At 47.0% G+C, this 14,180-nt stretch overlaps 2 protein-coding genes across 2 annotated transcripts in view; one reads left to right on the top strand and one right to left on the bottom strand.

Annotated features, from left to right (window-relative positions):
- LOC125897552 (rho guanine nucleotide exchange factor TIAM2) overlaps positions 1-815 on the bottom strand; it is a 32,160-nt gene extending 31,345 nt beyond the window's left edge. Inside the window, exon 1 of the mRNA XM_049590957.1 lies at positions 339-815. The gene's annotated coding sequence lies outside the window, so the exon portion shown is untranslated. The remainder of the gene's footprint in view (positions 1-338) is intronic.
- LOC125896593 (NACHT, LRR and PYD domains-containing protein 12-like) overlaps positions 1-14,180 on the top strand; it is a 451,585-nt gene that overhangs the window by 223,821 nt on the left and 213,584 nt on the right. The gene's annotated exons all lie outside the window — the stretch shown is intronic.

The following is a 14,180-nucleotide window of genomic DNA, read 5'->3' as shown; positions in this document are numbered from 1 at the left end:
ATACTAAGGTGACTCTTTAAGTGCAAAGACTCACCTGTGACCTGGTCTCACCTGTTTACGACCACTACTGTCTCTACAGCTGCCTCAGCTCTCTACACTCACACATGTTGAAGGTCTCAATGAAACATCACTGAGCTTCACGTAAAGTGACTGAGCTCAGTGATGTTTCTGACTTCACTCTCTTTAGAAGATGAAACAAAGTGTTTCACAACAAACAAGTCACAGGTTAAAATCACTGAACGAAACTTTAACAAACAAACAGAAACATTAACAGTTAATTTCCATAAACGACCACAGGTTAATAAAAGTTAGTGAAATATAATAAAGTGGAGTTTTACCGGTGTGTGTGTGAGAGTGTGTGTCCGTCCTCAGAGGCTCAGCGGCTGCGTCATGCTCGTCCTGCTGCCTCCTCTTCCTCTCGGTCTCGTTACTACTGAAGCTCTCTGTCGTCTCCAGCTGCTCGCTCGCTCTCTCTCTCTCTCTCTCTTTGTGTTGATGTCGCTCGGCCCCTCGGCTCATCTGTGGGGGGAGAACAGAAGGGGGAGGGGCTTCATCAGCTTCAACACACAGACTCTGCTTTTGTATAAACCCTCCTCCTCTCCTTGTCTCCTCCTCTCCTCGTCTCCTGCTCTCCTCTCCTGCTCTCCTCTCCTTGTCTCCTCCTCTCCTCGTCTCCTGCTCTCCTCTCCTTGTCTCCTGATCTCCTCTCCTTGTCTCCTGATCTCCTCTCCTTGTCTCCTCCTCTCCTCCATGACGTCTCAGCCTCACTCTCTGTTTGTTTTGGTTTTCTGGAACGTGGACTCCTTCTCCTCCTTCTCCTCCTCCTCCTCCTCCTCTGTTTCTTTTATATCTTTTTTTTATGCGAGCGTCAGTGAGCGCAGCAGGCTGAGGTCATCAGGAGGAACTATTTTAGGAAAGAGCAGGTTTTCAGCTTCGTACAGAGACAGCAGGTCTGCAGACTGTGAAGATTATTCTCATTAACATTAAATATAATATTCACACAAACATTAATCATCATTCATTCATCAGAAGATGATGAAACGACGTCCCAAAGTCAGAGGTCACGTCTTTAAATGTTGTCTTTGACCAAGAGTCCAAAGTTCAGTTTACAGCGACTCAAACAGAGGAGAGAAGCGACCTCATCACTACCTCTGGCTCCGACATCCACACACAGCTCAGAACAGAAGCAGAACTGTCACTGCACAAAAAGCCAAAATTAAAAATTCAGCTCTTCTTCATCCTCATCATCGTCCGGGGTTCCACTGCACATCATCTTATCAATGAAACTGCAAACGCTCCGTCGCCTCCATGTTTACCTCCACAGGACAGCGTGCAGCACGTGACGTATTCCTTTGCTCAAACAGACACCAGTTCACACTGGAACCTGGTCTGAGTCTGAGTTCTGACGGGTCGTGTCCTCCGCAGCAGGACAGTGTATTTTAACAATTCTTTGCAATAAGAGCGCCACATATCTACGCTCCAAACACCAGCAGCGTGACGAGTCTAATCTGCACTGAGCGCTGCGCATCTGCTGCTTTTTTAGTGTCGAGAGCTTTGGGTAAAAACTAGGGACAAAAACCACCAAGACCAACAGTCGCATCTTACTGGTACTGAACAAGTGCTGAACAACAACAATGGAGGAGAAATCTGTTCAAGTTTTGATGATGAATCTTAACGTGCTTCAACCAAAGCTGATCAGCCAGCTCTCTACTTTGTGCTGACATTTTAACTTCTGCAGATATTCCAGATCAGAGCAACCAGACACAACCGAAGTGTCTCGGCTGAAAAATGTGGCGCTTTATAGATTGTTCTAGTGGAGGCCTGAGGGCTGCAGTGTGAACATACTGAGACAAGTCAGTCATAACATCCACAAGTCCAAGATGATTCAAAATAAGTCTCAAGTTCAGGTTGTAGACAGAGACCTGAGTCGAGTGCTGCAGACTTGTGAATAAACCTGGACATCAAACTGAACGTGTCCTCAGTCAGTGTCAGTGCTGAGCTAAATGACTTCCACACAGTAAAATCTAAAACACACCAAATCACAAATACGTCTCCTGCAGAACCACAGAGAGCTCTGAGGCTCATTTCCTGAGAGGTCAAAGGTCACAGAGGACTCGAGGTTCAGTGTGTTCTAACAGCGAGCTCAGGGAGGGCGACGCCCGTCCTGTCCCAGAGAGGTCAGAGCTGAGGAGGAAGGAGGGGGGGCGGGGGGAGAGCCGACAGCAACACAATGCACCCGAACACATCAGTGACCTTTGACCTCTTTCATTGAAACTAGATGGGAAGTGCTGAGAGGGAACCTCGACAGCTGGAACGCCCCGACAGAGAGAAGAAGAAGAGATTTAATGAAAACACTGAAGGTATAAAGTTTTTTGCCCGCTGACGTCTGCAGTGACACGAGCCAAGTCAACGCGTCCTCAGAGCTCAGCTACGCTACAGGTGGTTTTCTGTCACATGTATGATGTCACAGTGTTCGACGTTCAGATGAAACGTGGCCACAGTTTGAGATAACGAGGTCAAATTATGTAACAGTGATCCGTGAGAGTAACACGACCCTCAGGACGCTTCAGACCGTCCTGAATCATCTGCTCCAGACACGCTATTGCAACTGTTTACATTACACTCACTGCTACATGTAGCTACATGCTAACGTCAGGGGAACATTACATTACACACAATGCTACATGTAGCTACATGCTAACGTCAGGGGAACATTACATTACACACACTGCTACATGTAGCTACATGCTAACGTCAGGGGAACATTACATTACACACACTGCTACATGCTAACGTCAGGGGAACATTACATTACACACACTGCTACATGTAGCTACATGCTAACGTCAGGGGAACATTACATTACACTCACTGCTACATGTAGCTACATGCTAACATCAGGGGAACCAGCTATTCTTCGTTACAGTCAATCCCCAGCTGTGCTGACGGGGACGATATATGGAAGACCAGGAAACACTGACCAATCACAGCAGACAGGAGCTAAAACACTCCACTTTCAAGAGTGGACTGTGGATGAGGAGTGGAAGGAAAAGTTCAGCATGTCCAGAGCATCACTCGTATATTTTAAGCTCCTTCTTTCTTTCTTAGATTTCTTAGATCCTTCATCAAGCTGGTCTCCTGATGAAGGATCTGATCACTGTGATGAGGAGAGACTCCTGAAGACAGTGACGGCGTCTAGCGAGTTTTCAGAGATGTTTTCATGTTCTTGTGTCAGTTTACAAAGAAATCTGTAAATGTGTAGACATGATTTCAATCACGTGTTTTTATTGGTCAAAACTTGTAAAATTCAGTGTTCAGACGACCTCCTCTGCTTCAAACATCTCCCCCTCTGTCCTCCCCCTCTGTCCTCTCCTCTCTCCTCCCCCTCTGTCCTCTGCTGTCTCACACCATTGGCTCTGAATGAAGAAAGTCTGCCGTCCACTTTTGTGTTCTCGTCCTATCAACCATCTGCCGGCTCGCAGGACGCCCCTCCATGGGCGACCCCTCCCATTCTCCACCAACAAAGACCCTCGTCACCCCCCCCCCAGCAGGCGTGAGGCCGACATATTGAAGGAATTCATCAGATTTGAAATGAAAAGAATCTGATTAACGTTGAGACGGAGCTGCTCTGAGTGTGTGTGGAGGAATGACACCTGTTCATCATATGACAGACGGCAGGAGACGTTCACTGACTTTATGTAAACACCGAAATATAAGAACCACAAATGTTCCTGATTGAAAGTTGTCACTGCTTCAAACAAATCATTTAAATCCGTCTGATGTCAACATGAACCGTCCTACAGAGTTCGTTTTGTTCGTTAAAGTATTTCAGCTCTTGGTCTGACGGATTAAATCCCACTGAAACAATAATCTGTGTTTTCTTTTTTCTTCTCAGTGTAATAAAGCTTTTGTCTCGAGGCTCAGAGGACGCAGGAAACAGGAAGTCCAGATCAGCCGTAAATAGCAGGAAACTCGAACACCTCCTGCAGCAGCAGATACACAAACACAGACCCTCAGACTGCAGACGGTCCTCATACACCTCTGTCATATCTATTATATCATTTAATTCTCAGTTTATTCATATAATCACACTCTGGATCTTGAGTAATATAATCACACTGTAACGTCTGCTTCATTTAAATTAACATCAGCTGATTTTCTTCCACATCAATTAATTAACTGTTGAGTTATAAAACCAGAGTTCACACTCTAACACATCAAACTCAAGGACTCTCAAGGCCCACTTTCTTCTCCAAATTCAAGCACCCAACAAGGCACTGTTTGAGACACGGATCAGGGTTAAATACTATCTATTTATACTGCCTGCAGGAATTTCAACCCGTTATGTTGCCTCACTGTGCTGCATTTAAGGTACGACTGCAGGATGGGGGAACAGAGTTGTCTCACCTTTAAGCTGCCACGTGAGGTTATAACAGTGCCGCAATGACTTCTGTATGAACAGGAAAGCTGGCAGGACGGGATCGGCATCAGACTGGACTGTTCATAAATTCGGAGCTGATTGCTCTCGCTCAGTGACGTCGGCTCTGAAAAGGCTCTATAACACTTTCAACATGAACGACTGTCAGTGTGAAGTTTTACCAAGTTTACTTTTTTCCTTTTCTGAATCGTTTCTTATTTATTTTTGCTACCATTCATTTCAGTTTCAATCTGTCGCCATTTTTTTGTTTTTTAATCTGTTTAACATTCAGTTTGTAGAAAATAACCTCAACTTCTCGGAGTCCAAAGTGACACTGTTGAATGTCTTGATCAGTCCGACCAAAAGTCCAAAACCCAGAGAGGTTCAGTTCAGTGTGACAGGACACTGGACAGTGTTTGATCTCTCTCCTGTTCACAGATGGATCTCCTGAGATCCATCTGTGAACAGAGTCTGTCTGAGAGCTGAGTCTGACTCTGACGCTCTGTTACAAACATCTCTGTCCTTCAGACCAACTCTGTCCTGGTAATTGTGCCTCACTGGAGGGAGGGGGGGCAGGGGGATTGTGTTGTGGAGCCGCCAAGCAGCAGAACAAGCGCTCCACCCCCCCATGGGAACGCACGAAGCAGCAGCTTCGATAAGCAGGAGGGGGGTCTGGAGCCTGCAGCCACTTTCCCCCCATCAGAGGAAGTGTGCCTGGGCCGGGGGGCGGCAGGGTGGCAGGGGTAGGTGGGGGTCTGTTTCCTGTCTCAGCTGACTGGGGTCCTTGTCCTGGCATGGCGGGCGGACGGGCGGGGCCCCCCCAGACTCAGGTGGGGCCGAGTGTTGGGTTTGGTGTGGTCGCTGCAGCTGCTTCCTCCTGTGGAGCGCCTCAAACATCCAGAGGACTGCAGCTCACTTACAGGCACTGATTCAGGATCAGTCGCTGGAATGTTTGTCACAGCAACACGACCCAGCTGATTCAGGATCAGTCGGTGTTAGTTGCGTCTGCGCTCCGGAATGGAAGCGGAGCCAATACGTTTCAACTCTAGTCAATGTGTGTGCTTCCACCGGCTCCGTCACAGCTGTGGCGCTCCGGAGCCCTCTGCAACAGATACGCAGGACTTCTATTTTCGCCAGACGCCAGAGCACAACGCAGCAATTCAGCACAGAGCAGATCGTGCGGGGCAGGAAGTCGTGCACAAAAACAAAATAAAACATACAGGTAATTTTCAAAATAAAATACACAGTGTTCACGGCGGATCATATTTCCCTGCACTACACCTTGAAAACGTCATAATGGGCGGCGGCAGGCCTGAAGTCAACAGTTGTTATATCACGCAATTATGCGTGAATTCGCGAGCTCTCGTGGGTCCTCGTGACCTGCTGTCCGGTGGAGCTGCACTGCTCCGCACAGCAAACGCAGCCGGTGGGTGTTGACGGACAGTGGAGCACACAGTGGATAACCAGCGCTGCTGTTCCACAATGGACACGCATCCAGTGGAATTCCGGCGTTAGGATCCTCCTGGTAGGAGGCAGACCCAGAACACACTGGAGGGATTATAGATCTCATCTGGTCTGGGAACACCTCGGGGTCCTCCAGGAGGAGCTGGGAAGTGTTGCTGAGGAGAGAGACGTCTGGGGTGCTTTGGATATATGGATGGATGGATGGATGGATGGATGGATATATGGATGGATATATGGATGGATGGATGGATGGATGGCATTTTGACGTATAGGTTCATTTCAAAGCGTCAGTATTTGACGAGTTGGGATGAGGACAGGTTGCTGTGGCAGGTGTGGAGAAGGTAGTGTAAAGTGCTTTGAGTTGTGTTAGAAGAAGAAAATTGATCTGTGGTTTCAGTCCAGTTCCCATGATGCTATAAACTGATGAAGTGGAAAATAAAGCTCAATAAAAAAGAAGCAGCAGCATCGCTGACGTCATTTTAAAGCAAGAATACCGAAACATCTGCTGATGTTATTTAGAGAGAACAGACTCTGGGTTTGGGCCTGTTGGTCAGACTGACACAGGGAGAATAATAACCGAGTCACAGTGCGACACCTCGAACACACACAAAACCCTGGAGCTTTTGTTTTTGTTACTGTCGCGATCTTCATCCCCCGTCATGCCCCCCCCCCCCCATCATCTTCCTCCTGCCTCCCAGCGGGCCGTTCAGCTGCTGTGATGGATGGAAAGTCTTCGCTCTAATCGACAGTTAATTGAATGAAGTGTTGTGTTGGTGTCGTGGAGGCTGACGGGCTGAGGCGCTGCTGCTGAGCTAAACTGAGACTAATCTCATTTGATCGCAGGTCAAATGTAGTTTGGTTTAACCAGCAGGAGGTTATCTGCAGGTCCCAAACAAGCTGTCAATAAATCAGGGTCAGTCCGCAGTCTGTCAGGCCTCCTCTTCCTCCTCCTCCTCCTCAGACATACGACCAGTCGCTGAAACTCACTGTGAACCCAAAGCTTCCTTATTTCTTCTGTTACACAGCAGCAGAAAGATAAATGTGATCAACTCGGCTGCCGCGGCGTTTAGACTCACTCACTGACGAGTTACACATGAAGAACCGTTTTATCTCAGAGCTTTAAATCGTCTGATTTCAGATTCTCTGCATCGTTGTTCTGGAGGCGTACTTGAGTATCTGTGTTCAAACATGTGTCCAGGACTCAGGAGGAATTACAGCTGATTCAGGGCTTTTAAAAACCATACTGTGGGGCCCCTCAGAGGCCCCTCAGAGGTCTTCAGCTTAAGGGACCAGTAGACTAAATAATCTGCACAACATTTGTCACCACAACAAGCGTCACTGAATTCAGCCAGAGAACTGTGAGCTGAAGTGTGTGAGAGGTGAACGTGTGTGTGCTGATCACACTTTTCTTTGTCCTGCAGAGAGTCAACAGAGACACAGAGAGGGGGAACAAAGCATGGACGAGTGCTCAGCGTCAGTCCTTTCATTCAGACTCCAGATGCTGCTGCTGAGGGGCCTCTGGCCTCCACAACATCCATCAAAACACAAGAGTCACTGATTCAGAGAGGAGCGGCACGCCGACACTGAGACTGACAGATTTCTGTGGTTCTGTCCATCGTCATCATGGTCACAGATCCTCCTACTGTACTTTCATTATCACTGACATAAATAAAGAACAAAACTATAAACATGAGCTGTAATAAACTCACAGAGACACTGCAGACATAAGACCAGTGATGTTGTAATAACATAGACCTAACCCACGTACACTCACAGGACAACACACAAAGAATGGAATGTGGCCGCTGATGGCACCACGACTCACCTGCGACCACAATCGGTCTCGTCTCAAGGACTAAAGTTATTGTACTAATGAGACAACAGCACATAAAGGTTTGGAGCTGATTACAGTTATCTGCAATGGCAAAGTAAAATAAATGTTGCTTCGGCACCGAGAACACAGAGGCAGAACGACGACAAACAGGAAACGGCGAGCTGCAGGTGCTGAAGAACTCCTCAAAACCTCAGCCGACAAATTTCAACCTGACAGAGAGGAAACGTATTCAGGATTTAACATCCCAGCCTGTAAGTGCGCTTCAGTTACCACCAACTCTCAGAAGACAGTTGATCAATTTTCAATTTATCAATTTACATTTCACATAAAGGTAGAGCTCCCATCAGCTCCTCCAACATGTTCACTGTCATTTAGTCCTTTACATCGTCTTCTTCCATCGTTGGCTGCTGCTTTATAATCGTCCATGTCTCTGGATGGTTCTGGTGATCCAAGGTTTCTGGTCGTGGAATGATTTAACTGTTCGCACACCCCGACCTCAACAAGATGGCCGCGTGGTTGCTCCTCCTGAACACAGGCAGCGCCGCTCTGCAGCCGCCTCTGAACAGTGTACAGCAGTGATCCACAGCAGGAACAGGACAGCAGCTCACATTCCCACCGTCACGCCAGTCCTTGTCCACCGTAAGGCCATGCCTCCCTTTTCTTTTCTCCCAGAATCCTCTGCTCTGTCAGATCGGCAGATAAAAAGAGAGTCACCTGTATGAATGGTGCTGTCCGGGATTAATCATGTTTCAGTGAATCAAAGGATGTTACACTTCCTGATATCCTGTTGGAAACTGATGCGGCACGGAGGTTGTCCAGTTTGTTTTCCAACATCGTTCAGCTGGTGCTCATCTTCTCCATCTTTCCTCTATGTTCACATTTGAAAACCTCGACCTGGTGAGCTAGCAGCTAGCAGGTAGCAGCTAGCAGGTAGCGAAAAAAATTAACAGGAGAAGAGAGTTCACAGCCTGGTGAGATGATGTCCTCATCCCACCACGACTTGAAAAATGGACATAAGATGCTAAATGTAGCTAACAAGAGGAAACTGAACCCTCTGTATCTACGTCATATAGTAAATACTGCATCATATATTTCACTGTAACTGTGTGAGGCTGACATTTCTGACTTGGACTGTTTTCTCAGTGAAGCACATTTGTAATAACAGGCCCAATTTTGTTACCTCATTTATGCAAATATCACAGGAGCACCAAGACGCTGTTTGCTTTGGGCTGCAGTGTCCAGTTTATTAGGAACACCTACTGTAGCTAAAACTAACAGTCCTGTAATAAATCCTTCATCATGAAGGTTTTAATGTTCAGTTTGTGTTATGACAGTTTCAGAGGTCTTTCTGTTCTTTATTATGCTGAAACATCTGTCAGAATAAAGTGATCAACAACTGCAGCACAAACACATCCTCTACAGGTGAATCAACACCTCTGTAAACACACACTGTTTTTATCTGAGATAAAACTCTGATTAAATCTGACAGTGAAAACTGATGGTTGCTGTGTAAAAGGAGCCTGATGTTGCTGATGTGACAGAAACGACCTGAGAGCAGCTGAAGACGAACAACACATCAGAGTCACTGCTGCTGCTGCTGCTGCTTAATGTTTCATTAATGTTTCATCTGACCGTCTGACTCAGACTGAAGTTTGTCTTCATCACACACACACACACACACACACACACACACAGGTAAACACACTCAGCAGGATCCAGCGGTTAACCCAAAGCTTGTGTTCGACCGCAGAGTAAAGAGAGACTGAAGGAGCTCAAACAAACTGAAACAGTCTGAGCTTCTAATGAACAGAAAAGATTTAGTTTCTCATGTGTTTTCAGAGCGCAGCAGGTCAGGAGAGAAATGAAAATGACAAAATGTTAAATGTTTTAAATCTCCTGAATCCTGGAAGAGTGAACTGTTAAAACACGACCCGGTGAAGCTGACGGCTCGTGTTGAGACAGACTCAGCTGTAAAGTTAAACACTGATTTGGTGTTTTGCAGGAGAAAAAGTCTTGATATTGGCGTTTACTCTCGTATCTGTGGTAAATATGAAGCTGCAACCAGGATGTGGTTAGCTTAGCTTAGCATAGAGGCTGGAAACAGGGGGAAACAGCTAGTCTGGCTCTATTCAAAGGCAACACAGTGTGCCTGCCAGCATCTCAAAAGCTTAAAGGGATAGTGCACCCAAAACTGAAAATTCAGCCATTATCTACTCACCCATATGCCGAGGGAGGCTCAGGTGAAGTTTTAGAGTCCTCACATCACTTGCAGAGATCCAAGGGGAGAGGAGGTAGCAACACAACTCCACCTAATGGAGGCTGACGGCGCCCCAGATTCAAACGTCCAAAAACACATCATTGAAACCACAAAATATCTCCATACTGCTCGTCCGTAGTGATCCAAGTGTCCTGAAGCCCCGACATAAAAAGTTGTTTGGAAAAACCTCATTCGAACTCTGTTTTTAGCCTCACTGTAGCCTGTAGCTCTGACTGCCTCTCTGGGCACCGTGCTCACGTGTGCGTGCTTGCGTGAGATCAGTGAAAGCATGAGCTTTCATGCTCACCCGTGTTTACATCACGTGACACGTGCACCGCAGGGGGAGACAACGTAACCATAGAGCTAAAAGATAATTTGCACTACAGTCTTTTAACAAAGGACAGCCCAACATGTTTGAAGACTTTGAAACTGAGGAGGAACAGCATTTCTTGGTTGAGCCGTATTTGTTTGAGCCCGAGTATACGGACGGAACTCAGGCTACTGGACGAAGCAGCCGCCACAGCTCATGAGCCTAACCCTCAGCCAGCCGCAGAATACCGGAGCCGAGCACTGGAAACCTGGTGGTGTAGTTGTTTCAAATGCAAAGCAATGCCAACGGATGAGGAAAGTCTTTGCTGCTCAGACTGGGAATTGGCGATGCCTGCACTTGAGAATCTGGACATCAGTACTGACGAGACTGCTGCTCTTCAGAGACCATGCATCACCGATCACCCTGTGCGCGAACACGTGAGCGCGGAGCACAGAGAGGCAGTCAGAGCTACAGGCTACAGTGAGGCTAAAAACAGAGTTCAAATGACGTTTTTCCAAACAACTTTTTATGTCGGGGCTTCAGGACGCTTGGATCACTACGGACGAGCAGTATGGAGATATTTTGTGGTTTCAATGATGTGTTTTTGGACGTTTGAATCTGGGGCGCCGTCAGCCTCCATTAGGTGGAGTTGTGCTGCTACCTCCTCTCCCCTTGGATCTCTGCAAGTGATGTGAGGACTCTAAAACTTCACCTGAGCCTCCCTCGGCATATGGGTGAGTAGATAATGGCTGCATTTTCATTTCTGGGTGCACTATCCCTTTAAAGTCCCCAGATTCAGCTGCAGGGTGCACACTCTTGACTTTAACGCTGCTCTCAGGTACAGGCAGCTGCAGACACAGACTCAGGGAAAGTGGGTGAGACAGAGGCAGCTGCAGAAATGTCTGCAAGCTGCTGGGTTAATTTCTGTTGTGTAAAATGTCAATCAATCAGTGCCTTTTCATTGCACAATGAAATCAGATGCCTCCAGTGGTACAAACATAAATCAATTTAACTAATTTATCACTTCACAGAAACACAGAACCCCCAACTATTGTTTTGGAGGCATAACTGCAGAGCGACACACAACTATAAACTCATCTTAATACATTACAGTCTCTGGCTTCTGTTTGATATCTAGTGACGCCAGAGAATGTTGCACATTTCTGACCCATCGTTAACGTAGTTAGCACGCATTAGCTCAAAGGGCTAATGTGGCCTGTTACTATATGGTGTGAAGGTCACTGCCGCCCTGAACGTGCAGCCTCAACTCTACATGGAAATAAAAGAGCAAACAGCAAAATCTGATTGGACTGACATCATTCTGAGTTTGGTACAGCCCTAATGATGATAACATGTTATATCTCATTTGTACATGTCTGTTTGTGTATTGTACTGTTTGTGTGTGTTTTTTGTTACCTGCCTGAGTTCTGAGCTCTTTCCTGATTCAATCTGCAGAGGTTTCAGTTCATACAGGCAGGTTTATGTAAGTGTCAGTCTGTTGTACGCTCAGGTCGTCTACAGGAAAGAATTCAGTTTGAACAAAAGGCCCTCTGCTGCGGCTCACGCCCTGCTCGCATGACATTGTTTCACATCAAACAGTTACCTCACACATGACCATATCTGAAAGGAACGACTGTCCATGAACCATGAAACCCAGATCTGAAACTGACCTTTACTGTACATTCAGACGGTGTCTGAGAAAGGTCTAAAACATTTCAGTCAGCTAGAGGCCGACACCTTCCTCCTCCTCCTCCTCTTCATCACTTCTGTCTGAATCATTGAGTTTCATGAGAACAATGTTTCTGTTGTCCTGAAAACGTGATTAAAGATCTTCAGATCAACTGTAAAGAAGCTTAAAGAGTCCTTACAGTTCATCTGAGCGGGGACACGGGGCTCGGTGGGTCGTACCGGCTGGGTTTGGTGCCTGCAGCCGCTGAGCCTCACAGGAATGTGAAAGCTTTTACAGTAAAACTCTGCGAGGCGAACAAAGTATGTCACATACAAACACTGTTGTTTTGTGAAGTGAGCAGCAGAGCGGAGTCGTGGAAATGATGCTGATGAGACAGAGCAACCGGACTGAGGCTGAGAAAACACCTCTGATACTGACGGAGATCAAAGAGGCCGACAGGAGTTCTGCTGAGCCGACAGGATCGGTGCAGATGTTTCTCACTGTTCAGGTGTTCAGACACCTGCAGACAAGGTGTGTCTGTCTCGTTAGGTCCTGGAGCCGATCTCACAGTCACATACAGACAGACCACATTTTAAAAATGACTGTCGGTGCTTTCAAACATTCATGATGAGAGGAAAACATATGCAAAAATGATTTTACTCCCTCCAGGACTCTGTGGGCTTTTTTGGGGCTGTTTCAGCCTCAGCTGCCTGATTTCACTACAGAATTTTCTAAAAAATATCAACACATGTTGCAGTGTTTCCATCCACCCATTTTCATCCTACAGCAAAGTCCTCCAGACGTCCCTCTCCTCAACTCCGTCCTCCGGCTCCTCCTGGAGGACCCCGAGGCGTTCCCAGACCAGATGAGATCTATAATCCCTCCAGTGTGTTCTGGGTCTGCCCCGGGGCCTCCTACCAGCTGGACCAGGAGGATCCTGATCAGATGTTGAACCACCTCAACATGAAGGAGCAGCGGCTCTACTCCGAGCTCCCTCCAGATGTCTGACTCCTCCCCCTATCTCTAAGGCTGAGCCCAGACACCCTACAGAGGAAACTCATTTCAGCTGCTTGTATCTGTGACCTCATTCTTTCAGTCACTACCCAGAGCTCATGACCATAGGTGAGGGTTGGGACGAAGATGGACCAGGAAATCAAAAGCTTTGCCTTCTGGCTCAGCTCCCTCTTCATCACAATGGTCTGGTGCAGCGCCCACATCACTGCAGACACCACATCAAACTGTCAATCCATCTCATGTTCCATTTTACCCTCACTTGTTAAAGAGACTCCAAAGTTACTTGAAGTCCTTCTCTTTAGGCAGTAACTCTCTCCAGACCCAGAGGGAACAATCCACCGTTCTCCAGCAGAGAACCATGGCCTCAGACTTAGAGATGCTGACTCTCATCCCGACCGCTTCACACTCGGCTGCAAACCGCCCCAGGTCACGCTGGAGGTCACAGTGAGATGAAGCCAACAGAATCACATCATCTGCAAAGAGGAGACTCAAATCTGAGGTCCCCAAACCGGACCCCTCACTCCCACCCTGTTTGTTAATATCACAAACTGAATCAATGACGAAGGACGACCCTGGTGGAGGAACAACACCCTCTGAGAACATGTTTGACTTTGTGCTCAGTAAACAGACACAGCTCTCACTTTGGTATCACAGGGACCGGATGGCTCGTAGCAACGACCTCAGTGCCCCGTATTCCCACAGTCCACAGTCATTTAAAAACTGAAGGCAGCTTGTTCCACTGAGAATGATTTAAACACTTTAAACTCTAAGGTTGTGACTAACCTGCTTTTTAATCTATCTCACGTTGATTCTCTCAGATTGTGCAGTAGATGTGGATCCAACAGCCTCGGTCATGATGATTTGTTTGGTCTGTTGTTAAAGCTTTTCAGCTGTTCTCTGGATGTGTTTTATGATAATGTTAGAAAAGTGTTTGTCAGTCGATGTCGCTGGTGTTCGATCACAGCGCTGCACACAGTGCAAAACACTTCATCCTGCTTTCCTGCAGAGCATCAGGGGAATGTCTCGCACCGTCTTCAGCAGCAAGTTTTGTTGTCAAATGTGAGACGTTCGTGGCGCACACGTCCGCGTAAACCCAGCAACAAGGAAGTGAGTTTGGTGACGTGGTGCAGGGGGATTTGTTGAATTTGCGTTAACTGCTGCGATTATGACATCATGACATCCTGGAAGGGACTGTTTTATCTAACTAATTCAACA

This window comes from Epinephelus fuscoguttatus, linkage group LG11 (assembly GCF_011397635.1).
Source record: "Epinephelus fuscoguttatus linkage group LG11, E.fuscoguttatus.final_Chr_v1".
In the NCBI taxonomy this organism is placed as follows: Eukaryota; Metazoa; Chordata; class Actinopteri; order Perciformes; family Serranidae; genus Epinephelus; species Epinephelus fuscoguttatus.
Note: the sequence above shows the minus strand (reverse complement) of the source record. Positions and strands in the feature narration are given on the sequence as shown.